Below are 11,416 nucleotides of genomic sequence, written 5' to 3'. Positions count from 1 at the left end.
GCTCATTGGAATGAAAATCAAAATTTAATAGAAAAATATTTTGTTTCTGTGATTAAAAACGCCATAATTAAGCTCAATAAGATCAAAATCAAAATTTAATCAAAAGTGGGGTTTTGAGATTCTATTTCTGTGATTGAAAATGGTATAACTAAGCTCATTAAGATCAAAACCATACTTTAATCAAATGCAAGATTTGGTTTTTGTTATTGAAAATGCTATAATTAAGTTAATTAGATCAAAATCAAAAGCATGGGGATGTTAAGGTTTCGTTGCTGTGATAGAAAACACCATAATAAAGCTCATTAAAATCAAAATCAAAATTTAATAGAAAGCATCCCGTTTTAAACAGTGTGTTTTTGTGATTGAAAATGCCATCACTATGCTCCAAAATATCATACGCAATGAAAATAATTACCTGGAATTGTGACTGAATGAGATAGGAACCGAGTCTCTTCGACGACTTATCGTTGGGCAAACTACCTCCGGAGAGAGACAAGGACTGGATAATGGGCAAGAACACTCCCCCGGCTCTAGCAGTCGTACTGGGCATTGCTAGGGCAATGAGAGCTTCGCTTATAGTTAACTCGTAGGAAAGCCCTAGAGTGCTCTTCCCTAGCCATTTGACAAAATATGTGGCGATTCGATCACCTAAACCTATCTTCACAAAGCCTCGCGCAAAGAAAAAAGAAATGACGATTAGCCAGATGACCTCGTTCGTAAAGACACTAAATGCCGCAGAGAACGTGAGGGTTCGAGTTATAACTACGAAGATTTTCAGGAATATTTACAATAGATTCAAATTTGCAAGCAAGAAATCAACACACAGAATATAGACAACAATGATATTTTTGAAACAAATCTGATTTATCATGGTTTGAACAAGGTGTTCCGCACCTTCTATCTATTGGAATTTTTAAAAAGTTTTGCCTCCAGGATAAGCCAAGTGGTAGATAGAATGGGCACCTTCCTCAAAACTAGGGGCAGAGTGGGAACCCAAAATAAAGAACAGGAGAATCCCCAATGTATCCCCCACAGACCCATTTCCCTGAAACTTAAAACACAGAATTGGGACGCATTTGGAAAAGGAATGCATACCAGGCTATGTGGCGATTCGATCACCTAACCCTGTCTTCACAAAGCCTCGTGCAAAGAAAAAAGAAATGACGATTAGCCAGATGACCTTGTTCGTGAAGGCGTTGAATGCCGCGGAGAACGTGAGGGTTCGAGTTATAACTGTAGAGATTTTCAGGAATATTTACAACAGATTCAAATTTGCAGGCAAGAAATCAACACACAGAATATAGACAACAGTGATATTTCTGAAACAAATCTGATTTATCATGGTTTGAACCAGGTGTTCCGCACCTTCTATCTATTGGAATTTTTAAAAAGTTTTGCCTCCGGGATAGGGCAAGTGGTAGATAGAATGGGCACCTTCCTCAAAACTTGGGGTAGAGTGGGAACCCAAAATAAAGAAGAGGATAATCCCCAATGTATCCCCCACAAACCCATTCCCCTGAAACTTAAAATAGAGAATTGGGACGTATTTGTGAAAGGAATGCTTTCTTTCTATGATGTTGATGCAGAAGGGAGTAGATGTGCATTTCATCTATCCGCATTGAAATCAAAAGCATCAGGTTCTTAGATTTCATTTCTCTGATTTAAAACACCATAAATAAGCTCATTAAGATCATAACAAAAATTTCATCAAAGACATGAGGTTCTTGATGTTCTGTTTCTGTGACTAACAATGCGATGAATAAAACTGAATGAATACAAAAGAGCTATGAATAATCTTCTCTTGAATATCAAAACCAGTGACTTCTAAAACTCTGGTAGAAGATGCACCCAGATCTGAAAAAGCATTTGCATGATATCAAAGCTTCTAATTCCAAGCCATGAAGGAAACATGCACCCAACAACCAACCTTCAAATAAAGGATCAGTTGTTTTGCAAAACTCGGCCATGCCAAAAACTGAGTATATACCCTTTAGAAAACCAACAAAATCTCCCAAACTGTTGACAATTTTAAAAAAATTCTCGTGTCTCATCTAATTGAGGCCATTTTTCAAAAACCCCATTGTTTGGAATTTTGAAATTCCCCTTCAATTTCCTAGAAACTGCACCTAAAGTTCATTGTTGGAAAATGCCCACAAAATTTTGATGAGTGGTTTCCAAAAGCAATTTCTCAGTGGAGGGGGAGAGGAGGGATGGGTTCCATGGTATTGAAAACTGTCAAGGGGGTTCTACTATGAACCTGCTGCTGCCACATCACCAACAGTTTTTTTCACTCCCTTTGTTAAACATCAAACACACAGAGGGGGTTCATGATTTATAATAACTATCGATCTGCTACCGTCTTATACTAGATCTACATGATACCCCAAGATTTGATATAGAAATAACTTCAACATTCTCAAATGTTAGTCGGAAACTCGACCAAGATCTTCGAATTCCCTTTATAACAAATGCAATTGGTTAGCAGACTCAAGATATTTGCTACTAGAATTTGCTCAGAGCCAAAATTATTAAGCTATGCATGCGATGAATAAAACTGAATGAATACAAAAGTGTTATGAATAATCTTCTCTTGAATATCAAAACTAGTGACTTCTAAAACTCTGGTAGAAGATGCACCCAGATTTGAAAAAGCATTTTCATGATATCAACTTCTAATTCGAAGCCATGAAGGAAACATGCACCCAACAACCAACCTTCAAATAAAGGATCAGTGTGCAAAACTTGGCCATGCCAAAAACTGAGTATATACCCTTTAGAAAACCAACAAAATCTCCCAAACTGTTGACAATTTAAAAAAAAATCTCGTGTCTCATCTAATTGAGGCCATTTTTCAAAAACCCCATTGTTTGGAATTTTGAAATTCTCCTTCAATTTCCTGGAAACTGCACCTAAAGTTCATTGTTGGAAAATGCCCACAAAATTTTGATGAGTGGTTTCCAAAAGCAATTTCTCGGTGGAGGTGGAGAGGAGGGATGGGTTCCATGGTATTGAAAACTGTCAAGGGGATGCTACTATGAACCTGCTGCTGCCACATCACCAATAGTTTTTTTCACTCCCTTTGTTAAACATCGAACACATAGAGGCAGTTCACGATTTATAATAACTATCAATCTGCTATCGTCTTATACTAGATCTACACGATACCCCAAGATTTGATATAGACAGAACTTCAACATTCTCAAATGTTAGTTGGAAACTGGACCAAGATCTTGGAAATTCCCTTTATAACAAATGCAATAGGTTAGCAGACTCAAGATATTTGCTATTAGAATGTGATGAGAGCCAGAATTATTAAGCTATGCATGTGATGAATAAAATTGAATGAATACAAAAGAGTTATGAATAATCTTCTCTTGGATATCAAAACCAGTGACTTCTAAAACTCTGGTAGAAGATGCACCCAGATCTGAAAAAGCATTTTCATGATATCAAAGCTTCTAATTCCAAGCCAGGAAACATGCACCCAACAACCAACCTTCAAATAAAGGATCAGTTGTTTTGCAAAACTCGGCCATGCCAAAAACTGAGTATATACCCTTTAGAAAACCAACAAAATCTCCCAAACTGTCGACAATTTTAAAAAAATTCTCGTGTCTCATCTAATTGAGGCCATTTTTCAAAAACCCCATTGTTTGGAATTTTGAAATTCTCCTTCAATTTCCTGGAAACTGCACCTAAAGTTCATTGTTGGAAAATGCCCACGAAATTTTGATGAGTGGTTTCCAAAAGCAATTTCTCGGTGGAGGTGGAGAGGAGGGATGGGTTCCATGGTATTGAAAACTGTCAAGGGGGTGCTACTATGAACCTGTTGCTTCCACATCACCAATAGTTTTTTTCACTCCCTTTGTTAAACATTGAACACACAGAGGGGGTTTACGATTTATAATAACTATTGATCTGCTATCGTCTTATACTAGATCTACACGATACCCCAAGATTTGATATAGACAGAACTTCAACATTCTCAAATGTTAGTCGGAAACTGGACCAAGATCTTGGAAATTCCCTTTATAACAAATGCAATTGGTTAGCAGACTCAAGATATTTGCTTTTAGAATGTGCTCAGAGCCAAAATTATTAAGCTATGTATGCGATGAATAAAACTGAATGAATACAAAAGAGTTATGAATAATCTTCTCTTGAATATCAAAACCAGTGACTTCTAAAACTCTGGTAGAAGATGCACCCAGATCTGAAAAAGCATTTTCATGATATCAAAGCTTCTAATTCCAAGCCATGAAGGAAACATGCACCCAACAACCAACCTTCAAATAAAGGATTAGTTGTTTTGCAAAACTCGGCCATGCCAAAAACCGAGTATACACCCTTTAGAAAACCAACAAAATCTCCCAAAATGTTGACAATTTAAAAAAAAATCTCGTGTCTCATCTAATTGAGGCAATTTTTCAAAAACCCCATTGTTTGGAATTTTGAAATTCTCCTTCAATTTCCTGGAAACTGCACCTAAAGTTCATTGTTGGAAAATGCCCACGAAATTTTGATGAGTGGTTTCCAAAAGCAATTTCTCAGTGGAGGGGGAGAGGAGGGATGGGTTCCATGGTATTGAGGCACTTCCAATACTTCTATTGTATTTAAGGAAGGCATTTTATAAATATAATAACAGACAATTGACCAGCTATTATTTCAAAAACAAGATTGTGATCATACAATAATGGAAATACCGATATCTGCTTTCATATCATTGTTGGTAAATCAAAATTAAAGCTAATGGAGAAGGCAAAGCAATAATCAAATAACTCAGACGTTCAGCATCAGTCCTGACATCAGTTTTCTCGGTCTCTCGGTTTATCAGATTAACAATTCGAGCAGTATATGTAGTAATTGCACGTAGCAATTGTGGAGGACTCCTGAGCAAATTTAGAGCAAGATCCTTCACATCATTTGGTATTTCCCCATCCAAATCAATAACTAGCTTCTCAGCATCTAGATGTGCATGTCCCTGAACACCACCCCCATCATAAGCCGGAAAAGTGTTCCGTATTCTTTCAATGAGATGAGCTGCAAGTGATTCACATGCCTTTCTAATGCTCCTTTCCTGTGCTGTTTCAATAAGAATGAGACCATCCGCTGGCTTGTTGCCCTTAATTGTGGCATAAACTGTATCCTGCTCGTTACGGGCACGCAGAATGTCAGGAGTTGCATCTTGCCCACTGCCAACCCTCACTCGCTGTGCATCCCTTGCTTGATCAACATAACGATGAAGTCGTCGCTGATATTCTGCAAAAATCTTGCATGTTTCTTCACACCGCTGGTCATAAGCTTCAAGCATTACCTGCTTATGCCTAATACAAAAGAAGAAGAAAAAATAACAGTCAAAAGGCGATACTTCAATGAAAACTTTAGAAATAATTTTAAAATTTGAGCGAAGTTCCTTAATGTTCTTCACAGTATATATTATCCAGTTAAACTTGATTTCAATGTTATTGCACGAAATTATTCCTGTTTGACAAAATGAAATTCAGCCACACACTGCCTTACGAGTAATAGATCATTCCCTGTGATATATTACATCAGGAATTTTGGAGCATAATGAGTAACTCTGGGATCGGGTATAATCAGTTCGTTTATTCCGTATTTATCATTAAGGAGCTTAAAAAGAGCACAGTGTCAAGGCCCTTCTGAACCTATCGCATTAATTAGCATATTCGAAACCAGGATATTCCTAATATTTAACAGAATAGCTTAATGTAAACAAGCTGCAAGATCCACAAAACTAATTTGATACACAGGCTTTTCAGAAGTGACAGAATTTAACCAAGAAACTAACTTGAATAATGTAATGTTCTCATAGAACAAGGTAACGAAACCTAGTCTGATTTTAGAAAATGAATCAACAACACAATAAATTTTAAATCTGTACCTATAATTTGATTTCTCATCAAGCATTCTTTTGCATTCAGCTTCTTCCCTGGAAGCTTCAAGCATCTGTCCCTTCAATTCCTTCCTCTGCCGCTAAAGGACGTGGCGTAGTCTTTCTACCTCTTTCTCAGTTGCACCTCGTTCTCTCAGAGCCCTCTCTCAGGTCTCATAGGCTTCAGAAGCGTGTCCTTTTTCCAGAGGCTCTTTAGCTTTGGCAACCTTGGCCACCTTTCCTTTGCTTCTTTCGTCATATCTCTTCCTGCTTTTGCCTTTAACTTCCTCCTTCACATTTAAGTTTTTTTCTGCTGCCTCGGCTCCTTCTTGGAGACCGACTACGATGCTAGGGCTGTCGTGCACGAGAATGTTTCTCTTAATTTTCTCCACTGTTTTCTCGGACCTTACTCTCTGCAATAGGAAATTCCAAACGGGTAACATATTTCCCCTGCATATTTTCTTCAGATTTTCCGGCGATGGCAGGGGTTTGTTGGAAGATAAATATCGGCCATGCGGTCTGTACCCCATTTCCTACTGTAACCATTCCAATATAGCCTCCGGCTGAGGAACGGAACCGCCTGGAGTCTGCATAGCTTAAACACTACAATCTTTGGATAAAACTGGTCGAAAGTGAGCTCAATTTACTGCAAATGCCCTCGGAAATTCGATCATTCCTGCTTGGTAAGGCAGTGAAGCTCGACCCCGGATGTAAAAATGTCGGTTCCGCCTAGATTTGGTACCAAACTGTCCCGAATTGAAGACCTAGTCAAAGCTGGAAACCCTAAACCAAGAGAATTGCTCTGTGTCCAATTACAGCTGCGATGGCTGCTGGGGTGAGATGAGAAAGTTGAGAGTCCCATGGACTCAAACCTTCAATCCATCGGCCGGATCAAAATTTTCTTCATCGTATCTCAAACCCTGGCTTCGTGCTTTTCCCTGCCACTGCGTTGATAAATCCTGTGCAAAGGCATTTGCCCCGACCCTCCTCTGTAACAAACTGGCTATTTGTGTGTGAACGACAGACCAAGTGGGTAGACATACGGGCGGATAATTGGACGGCAGATAATGGTTGAATTGTCTAATAATAGATCTGACGGTTAACATTAAGACAGAAAGGCGTTTAAGGGAGTTGATTTCAGAGGGAAACGCCTTACGGCGTAAATATGAAAGTGATAAAAGAAAATCAAAGTATCATTATAATCTTATAAAGCCATTAAGATATTAATTTTAGGTTTTATATATTTTTAATATCATTGAAACATCATTGCGATATTGTATTTTTGTGCGCCCAACCACTCAAACTATCCTTCTAAAATTATCTATACCAATTTTATTTTATTCAGGGGAAAAAAAGAATACCTGGCCGAGCAAGTACATTATATGACAATTTTCAAGGTAGCAGTGCCAAAAAAAAGATAGAGATAGATCGCTCTGTTCACACATATAGTTATCAATTTCGCGGTAGAAAAAAAGGTTCTTCGAAAATTATCTCTTCAAATTCTAATCCGCACAAGGAAATTTAATATAGCGACTCCGGACTGTATCCAATTCTAACAGTTTGAAGGTCAAAATTTGAAAGTGATCACTTTGACATTAAACGCAAGTAAATCAGCTATGCCATCATGGCCCCTATTGCTGATGTAGTTTCAACTTGTGTTTTAATGGCAGTTAGGCATGGGCAGTGCCCTGGAAACTCTGTGCGGTCAAGCTTACGGAGCTAAGCAATACCACATGCTAGGAGTATATATGCAACGCTCTTGGATTGTGCTTTTTGTTGTTGCAGTCCTCCTCCTACCAATTTATATATTTGCCACCCCCCTTCTCAAGTTGATGGGTCAGCCAGATGATATTGCTGAACTATCCGGATCAGTTTCAATCTGGTTCATTCCTCAGCACTTTGCATTTGTATTTATGTTTCCGATTCAGAGATACCTGTAGTCACAGTTGAAAAACATGGTCATTGCCTGGCTTTCTGTACCTTCATTGGTGCTTCATATTGTCCTAACCTGGCTTTTTATCGTTAAATTGGAAATGGGACTTGTGGGAGCAGCCATTACATTGGATTTAGCGTGGTGGGTGCCTGCAATTGGTCAATTTCTTTATGTTACTTGTGGAGGTTGTCCCCATACGTGGACTGGGCTTTCCAGAAAAGCATTCAGAGACTTGTGGCCTTTTCTCAAGCTCTCCGTCGCATCTGGTGTGATGCTATGGTTAGTTGAACACACCACAACTCACTCTTGAAAGGATTCCTATTTGATTGATTCTAATTTCAGCGAAAAAGGAGCTCACATTATTTGTTTTATCTTCAGTTTAGAGAATTGGTATTACAGGGTGCTGGTCCTCCTCACAGGGAAACTAACAAATCCTCAAGTTGCAGTGGATTCCCTTTCTATCTGGTAAAACCTGGTTCTCTGTTTCTTATTAGAATGATGCATGGTAATTAAATTCACATTCTAATATTTTGAGACTTGAACTTCGTTCCTTTCAGCATGAACATCAATGGCTGGGAGATGATGATACCCCTTGGATTCTTTGTTGTAGTTGGGTATGCTCAGTGTACTATTATTTTGGATGGCACCTAATGTCCTTTTTTTAAGAATTTGAATGGGTTTCTTTTTGTCTGTTATAGTATTATCTATTTAATTTAGACTTAGGTGTAATTTGAAGTTGATTCTTGCAGAGTGAGGATTGCCAATGAGCTAGGAGCTGGAAATGGCAGGGGAGCCAAATTTTCAATAATTGTCTCTGCAACTACATCAAGTGCAATAGGTGTTGTATTTTGGGTTCTCATTGTGGTATTCCGCCATGATTTTGCTCTGTTGTTCACAAGCAGTTCTGTCATCAGAGACACGGTTTCTAGAATGGCGATTTTGCTGGCGTTTACTATTCTCTTCAACAGTGTTCAGCCAGTACTTTCAGGCAATGCACTTGCTTTTCTCGTTGACTCCACTTTGCCAAATTTTCAGAGTAGGAGATTAAAATTGATATGTGAGATTTGAGGTTAAAATTGATCTACTAGAATTTATTTATATCCAACTTAATGAAAAGTTGAAATCTCTTCCATTTAAGACCACACTTATTCTGTTTGGTGCAATAATGTAAACATGCCTGGATGTCATTATAGTTCCTAATAAAGAACCGTTTCATCACCAAAGGTTTAAGTTCAGAAAGGGATCAAATAAATCAAATGCAAACTTCTGAATACTTAAAAAATTAAAAGTTGTGAGAATAAAACTGATCGGACAGAACTCTGTCAAACTCAATGAAAAGTTGAAAATCTCTTACATCCGAAAGAAGCTCCATTCTTTTGGTGCATTGATGTAAAAGTATGCCATCAAATCTATTAACAAAGATAAATTTAATCTGGGATCTATTAATCTTAGACCTGGAAAAAAATTAATCCTGCATCTATTAAGCTCAGAAGGGGAAAAACTAAAATAAAAAACAAAAACAGATGCAAACTTCTGATCATTTAAATGATCAGGTTAAAATTAATATATGAGATTTGGAATATTTAATGATATGGACCAATAGCAAGTAAATTAGAGGTTAAGACTGAATGTGCATTTCTGGTTTGAAACGGTTTTCAGGGGTAGCTGTTGGATCAGGGTGGCAATCTTATGTTGCGTGGATCAACATTGGCTGTTACTACTTCATTGGAGCTTAAAAAGATCATAGTGTCAAGGCCCTTCTGAACATATCGCATTAATTAGCATATTCGAAACCAGGATATTCCTAGTATTTAACAGAATAGCTTAATGTAAACAAGCTGCAAGATCCACAAAACTAATTTGATACAGAGACTTTTCAGAAGTGACAGAAATTAACCAAGAAACTAACTTGAATAATGTAATGTTCTCATAGAACAAGGTAACGAAACCTAGTCTGATTTTAGAAATGAATCAACAACACAATAAATTTTAAATCTGTACCTATAATTTGATTTCTCATCGAGCATTCTTTTGCGTTCAGCTTCTTCCCTGGAAGCTTCAAGCATCTGTCCCTTCAATTCCTTCCTCTGCCGCTAAAGGACGTGGCGTAGTCTTTCTACCTCTTTCTCAGTTGCACCTCGTTCTCTCAGAGCCCTCTCTCAGGTCTCATAGGCTTCAGAAGCGTGTCCTTTTTCCAGAGGCTCTTTAGCTTTGGCAACCTCGGCCACCTTTCCTTTGCTTCTTTCGTCATATCTCTTCCTGCTTTTGCCTTTAACTTCCTCCTCCTTCACATTTAAGTTTTTTGCTGCTGCCTCGGCTCCTTCTTGGAGACCGACTGCGATGCTAGGGCTGTCGTGCACGAGAATGTTTCTCTTAATTTTCTCCACTGTTTTCTCGGACCTTACTCTCTGCAATAGGAAATTCCAAACGGGTAACATATTTCCCCTGCATATTTTCTTCAGATTTTCCGGCGATGGTAGGGGTTTGTTGGAAGATAAATATTGGCCATGCGGTCCGTACCCCATTTCCTGCTGTAACCATTCCAATATAGCCTCCGGCTGAGGAACGGAACCGCCTAGAGTCTGCATAGCTTAAACACTACAATCTTTGGATAAAACTGGTCGAAAGTGAGCTCAATTTACTGCAAATGCCCTCGGAAATTCGATCATGCCTGCTTGGTAAGGCAGTGAAGCTCGACCCCGGATGTAAAAATGTCGGTTCCGCCTAGATTTGGTACCAAACTGTCCCGAATTGAAGACCTAGTCAAAGCTGGAAACCCTAAACCAAGAGAATTGCTCTGTGTCCAATTGCAGCTGCGATGGCTGCTGGGGTGAGATGAGAAAGTTGAGAGTCCCATGGACTCAAACCTTCAATCCATCGGCCGGATCGGAATTTTCTTCATCGTATCTCAAACCCTGGCTTCGTGCTTTTCCCTGCCACTGCGTCGATAAATCCTGTGCAAAGGCATTTGCCCCGGCCCTCCTCTGTAACAAACTGGCTATTTGTGTGTGCACGACAGACCAAGTGGGTAGACATACGGGCGGATAATTGGATGGCAGATAATGGTTGAATCGTCTAACAATAGATCTGACGGTTAACATTAAGACAGAAAGGCGTTTAAGGGAGTTGATTTCAGAGGGAAACGCCTTACGACGTAAATATTTGTCATATCTATTTTTAATTTTAAAATACATAATATTTTATATATTATATTTTAAATTATATATATATATTCTTTAATTCCACGATGAGAACATTGAGAAAGATTGGAACAAAGGTGAACAGAAAATTGTGTTAGACAACTCTCTAAAGTACGTCATCAAGACGTAGCATTAGGATTAAAGAGGTGAAGCTCTCACCATTTTAACACGATAGCGCTGCAAGATGCGAGGAAAGATCCCAATTAATTAAAAATGAAAAAATAATCGGAGCATTATGAAACGATTTGGGTTGGGTATTTGTGTTATGTTTATACCGGATATATAATATATATTTATTTTAATTTTGGATTTATTATAGATTAATAAGAATTTTATTATTATAAGTTTATAATTTGAATTTAAGATGGATATATATTAACAATAAATATG

General features: G+C 38.2%; 1 long non-coding RNA gene and 3 pseudogenes across 4 annotated transcripts; 2 read left to right on the top strand and 2 right to left on the bottom strand.

Annotated features, from left to right (window-relative positions):
* Window positions 1-230: 230 nt before the first annotated feature.
* LOC149260532 (AUGMIN subunit 5-like) lies at window positions 231-6,857 on the bottom strand (annotated as a pseudogene). Its single transcript, XR_016267060.1, has 5 exons — window positions 5,903-6,857; window positions 4,786-5,324; window positions 1,120-1,233; window positions 416-762; window positions 231-272 (listed from the first exon to the last, which is right to left on the bottom strand). The product of XR_016267060.1 is annotated as an AUGMIN subunit 5-like (transcript).
* A 700-nt stretch (window positions 6,858-7,557) lies between these two features.
* Window positions 7,558-8,477, top strand: LOC149260531 (protein DETOXIFICATION 27 pseudogene; annotated as a pseudogene). The gene is made up of 3 exons (XR_016267055.1): window positions 7,558-8,105; window positions 8,205-8,291; window positions 8,384-8,477. The product of XR_016267055.1 is annotated as a protein DETOXIFICATION 27 pseudogene (transcript).
* Window positions 7,693-10,868, bottom strand: LOC149260529 (AUGMIN subunit 5 pseudogene; annotated as a pseudogene). Its single transcript, XR_016248288.1, has 2 exons — window positions 9,828-10,868; window positions 7,693-7,827 (listed from the first exon to the last, which is right to left on the bottom strand). The product of XR_016248288.1 is annotated as an AUGMIN subunit 5 pseudogene (transcript).
* LOC149260530 (uncharacterized) lies at window positions 8,581-9,607 on the top strand. Its single transcript, XR_016248289.1, has 2 exons — window positions 8,581-8,814; window positions 9,486-9,607. It is a non-coding gene; the product is annotated as an uncharacterized LOC149260530 (long non-coding RNA).
* Window positions 10,869-11,416: the final 548 nt, after the last annotated feature.

The sequence above is a fragment of the Pinus tabuliformis genome, chromosome 6 (genome assembly GCF_031772625.1).
Source record: "Pinus tabuliformis cultivar Carrire ecotype Pingquan chromosome 6, CPIR1, whole genome shotgun sequence".
In the NCBI taxonomy this organism is placed as follows: Eukaryota; Viridiplantae; Streptophyta; class Pinopsida; order Pinales; family Pinaceae; genus Pinus; species Pinus tabuliformis.
This window is presented reverse-complemented; position numbering and strand designations above follow the sequence as displayed.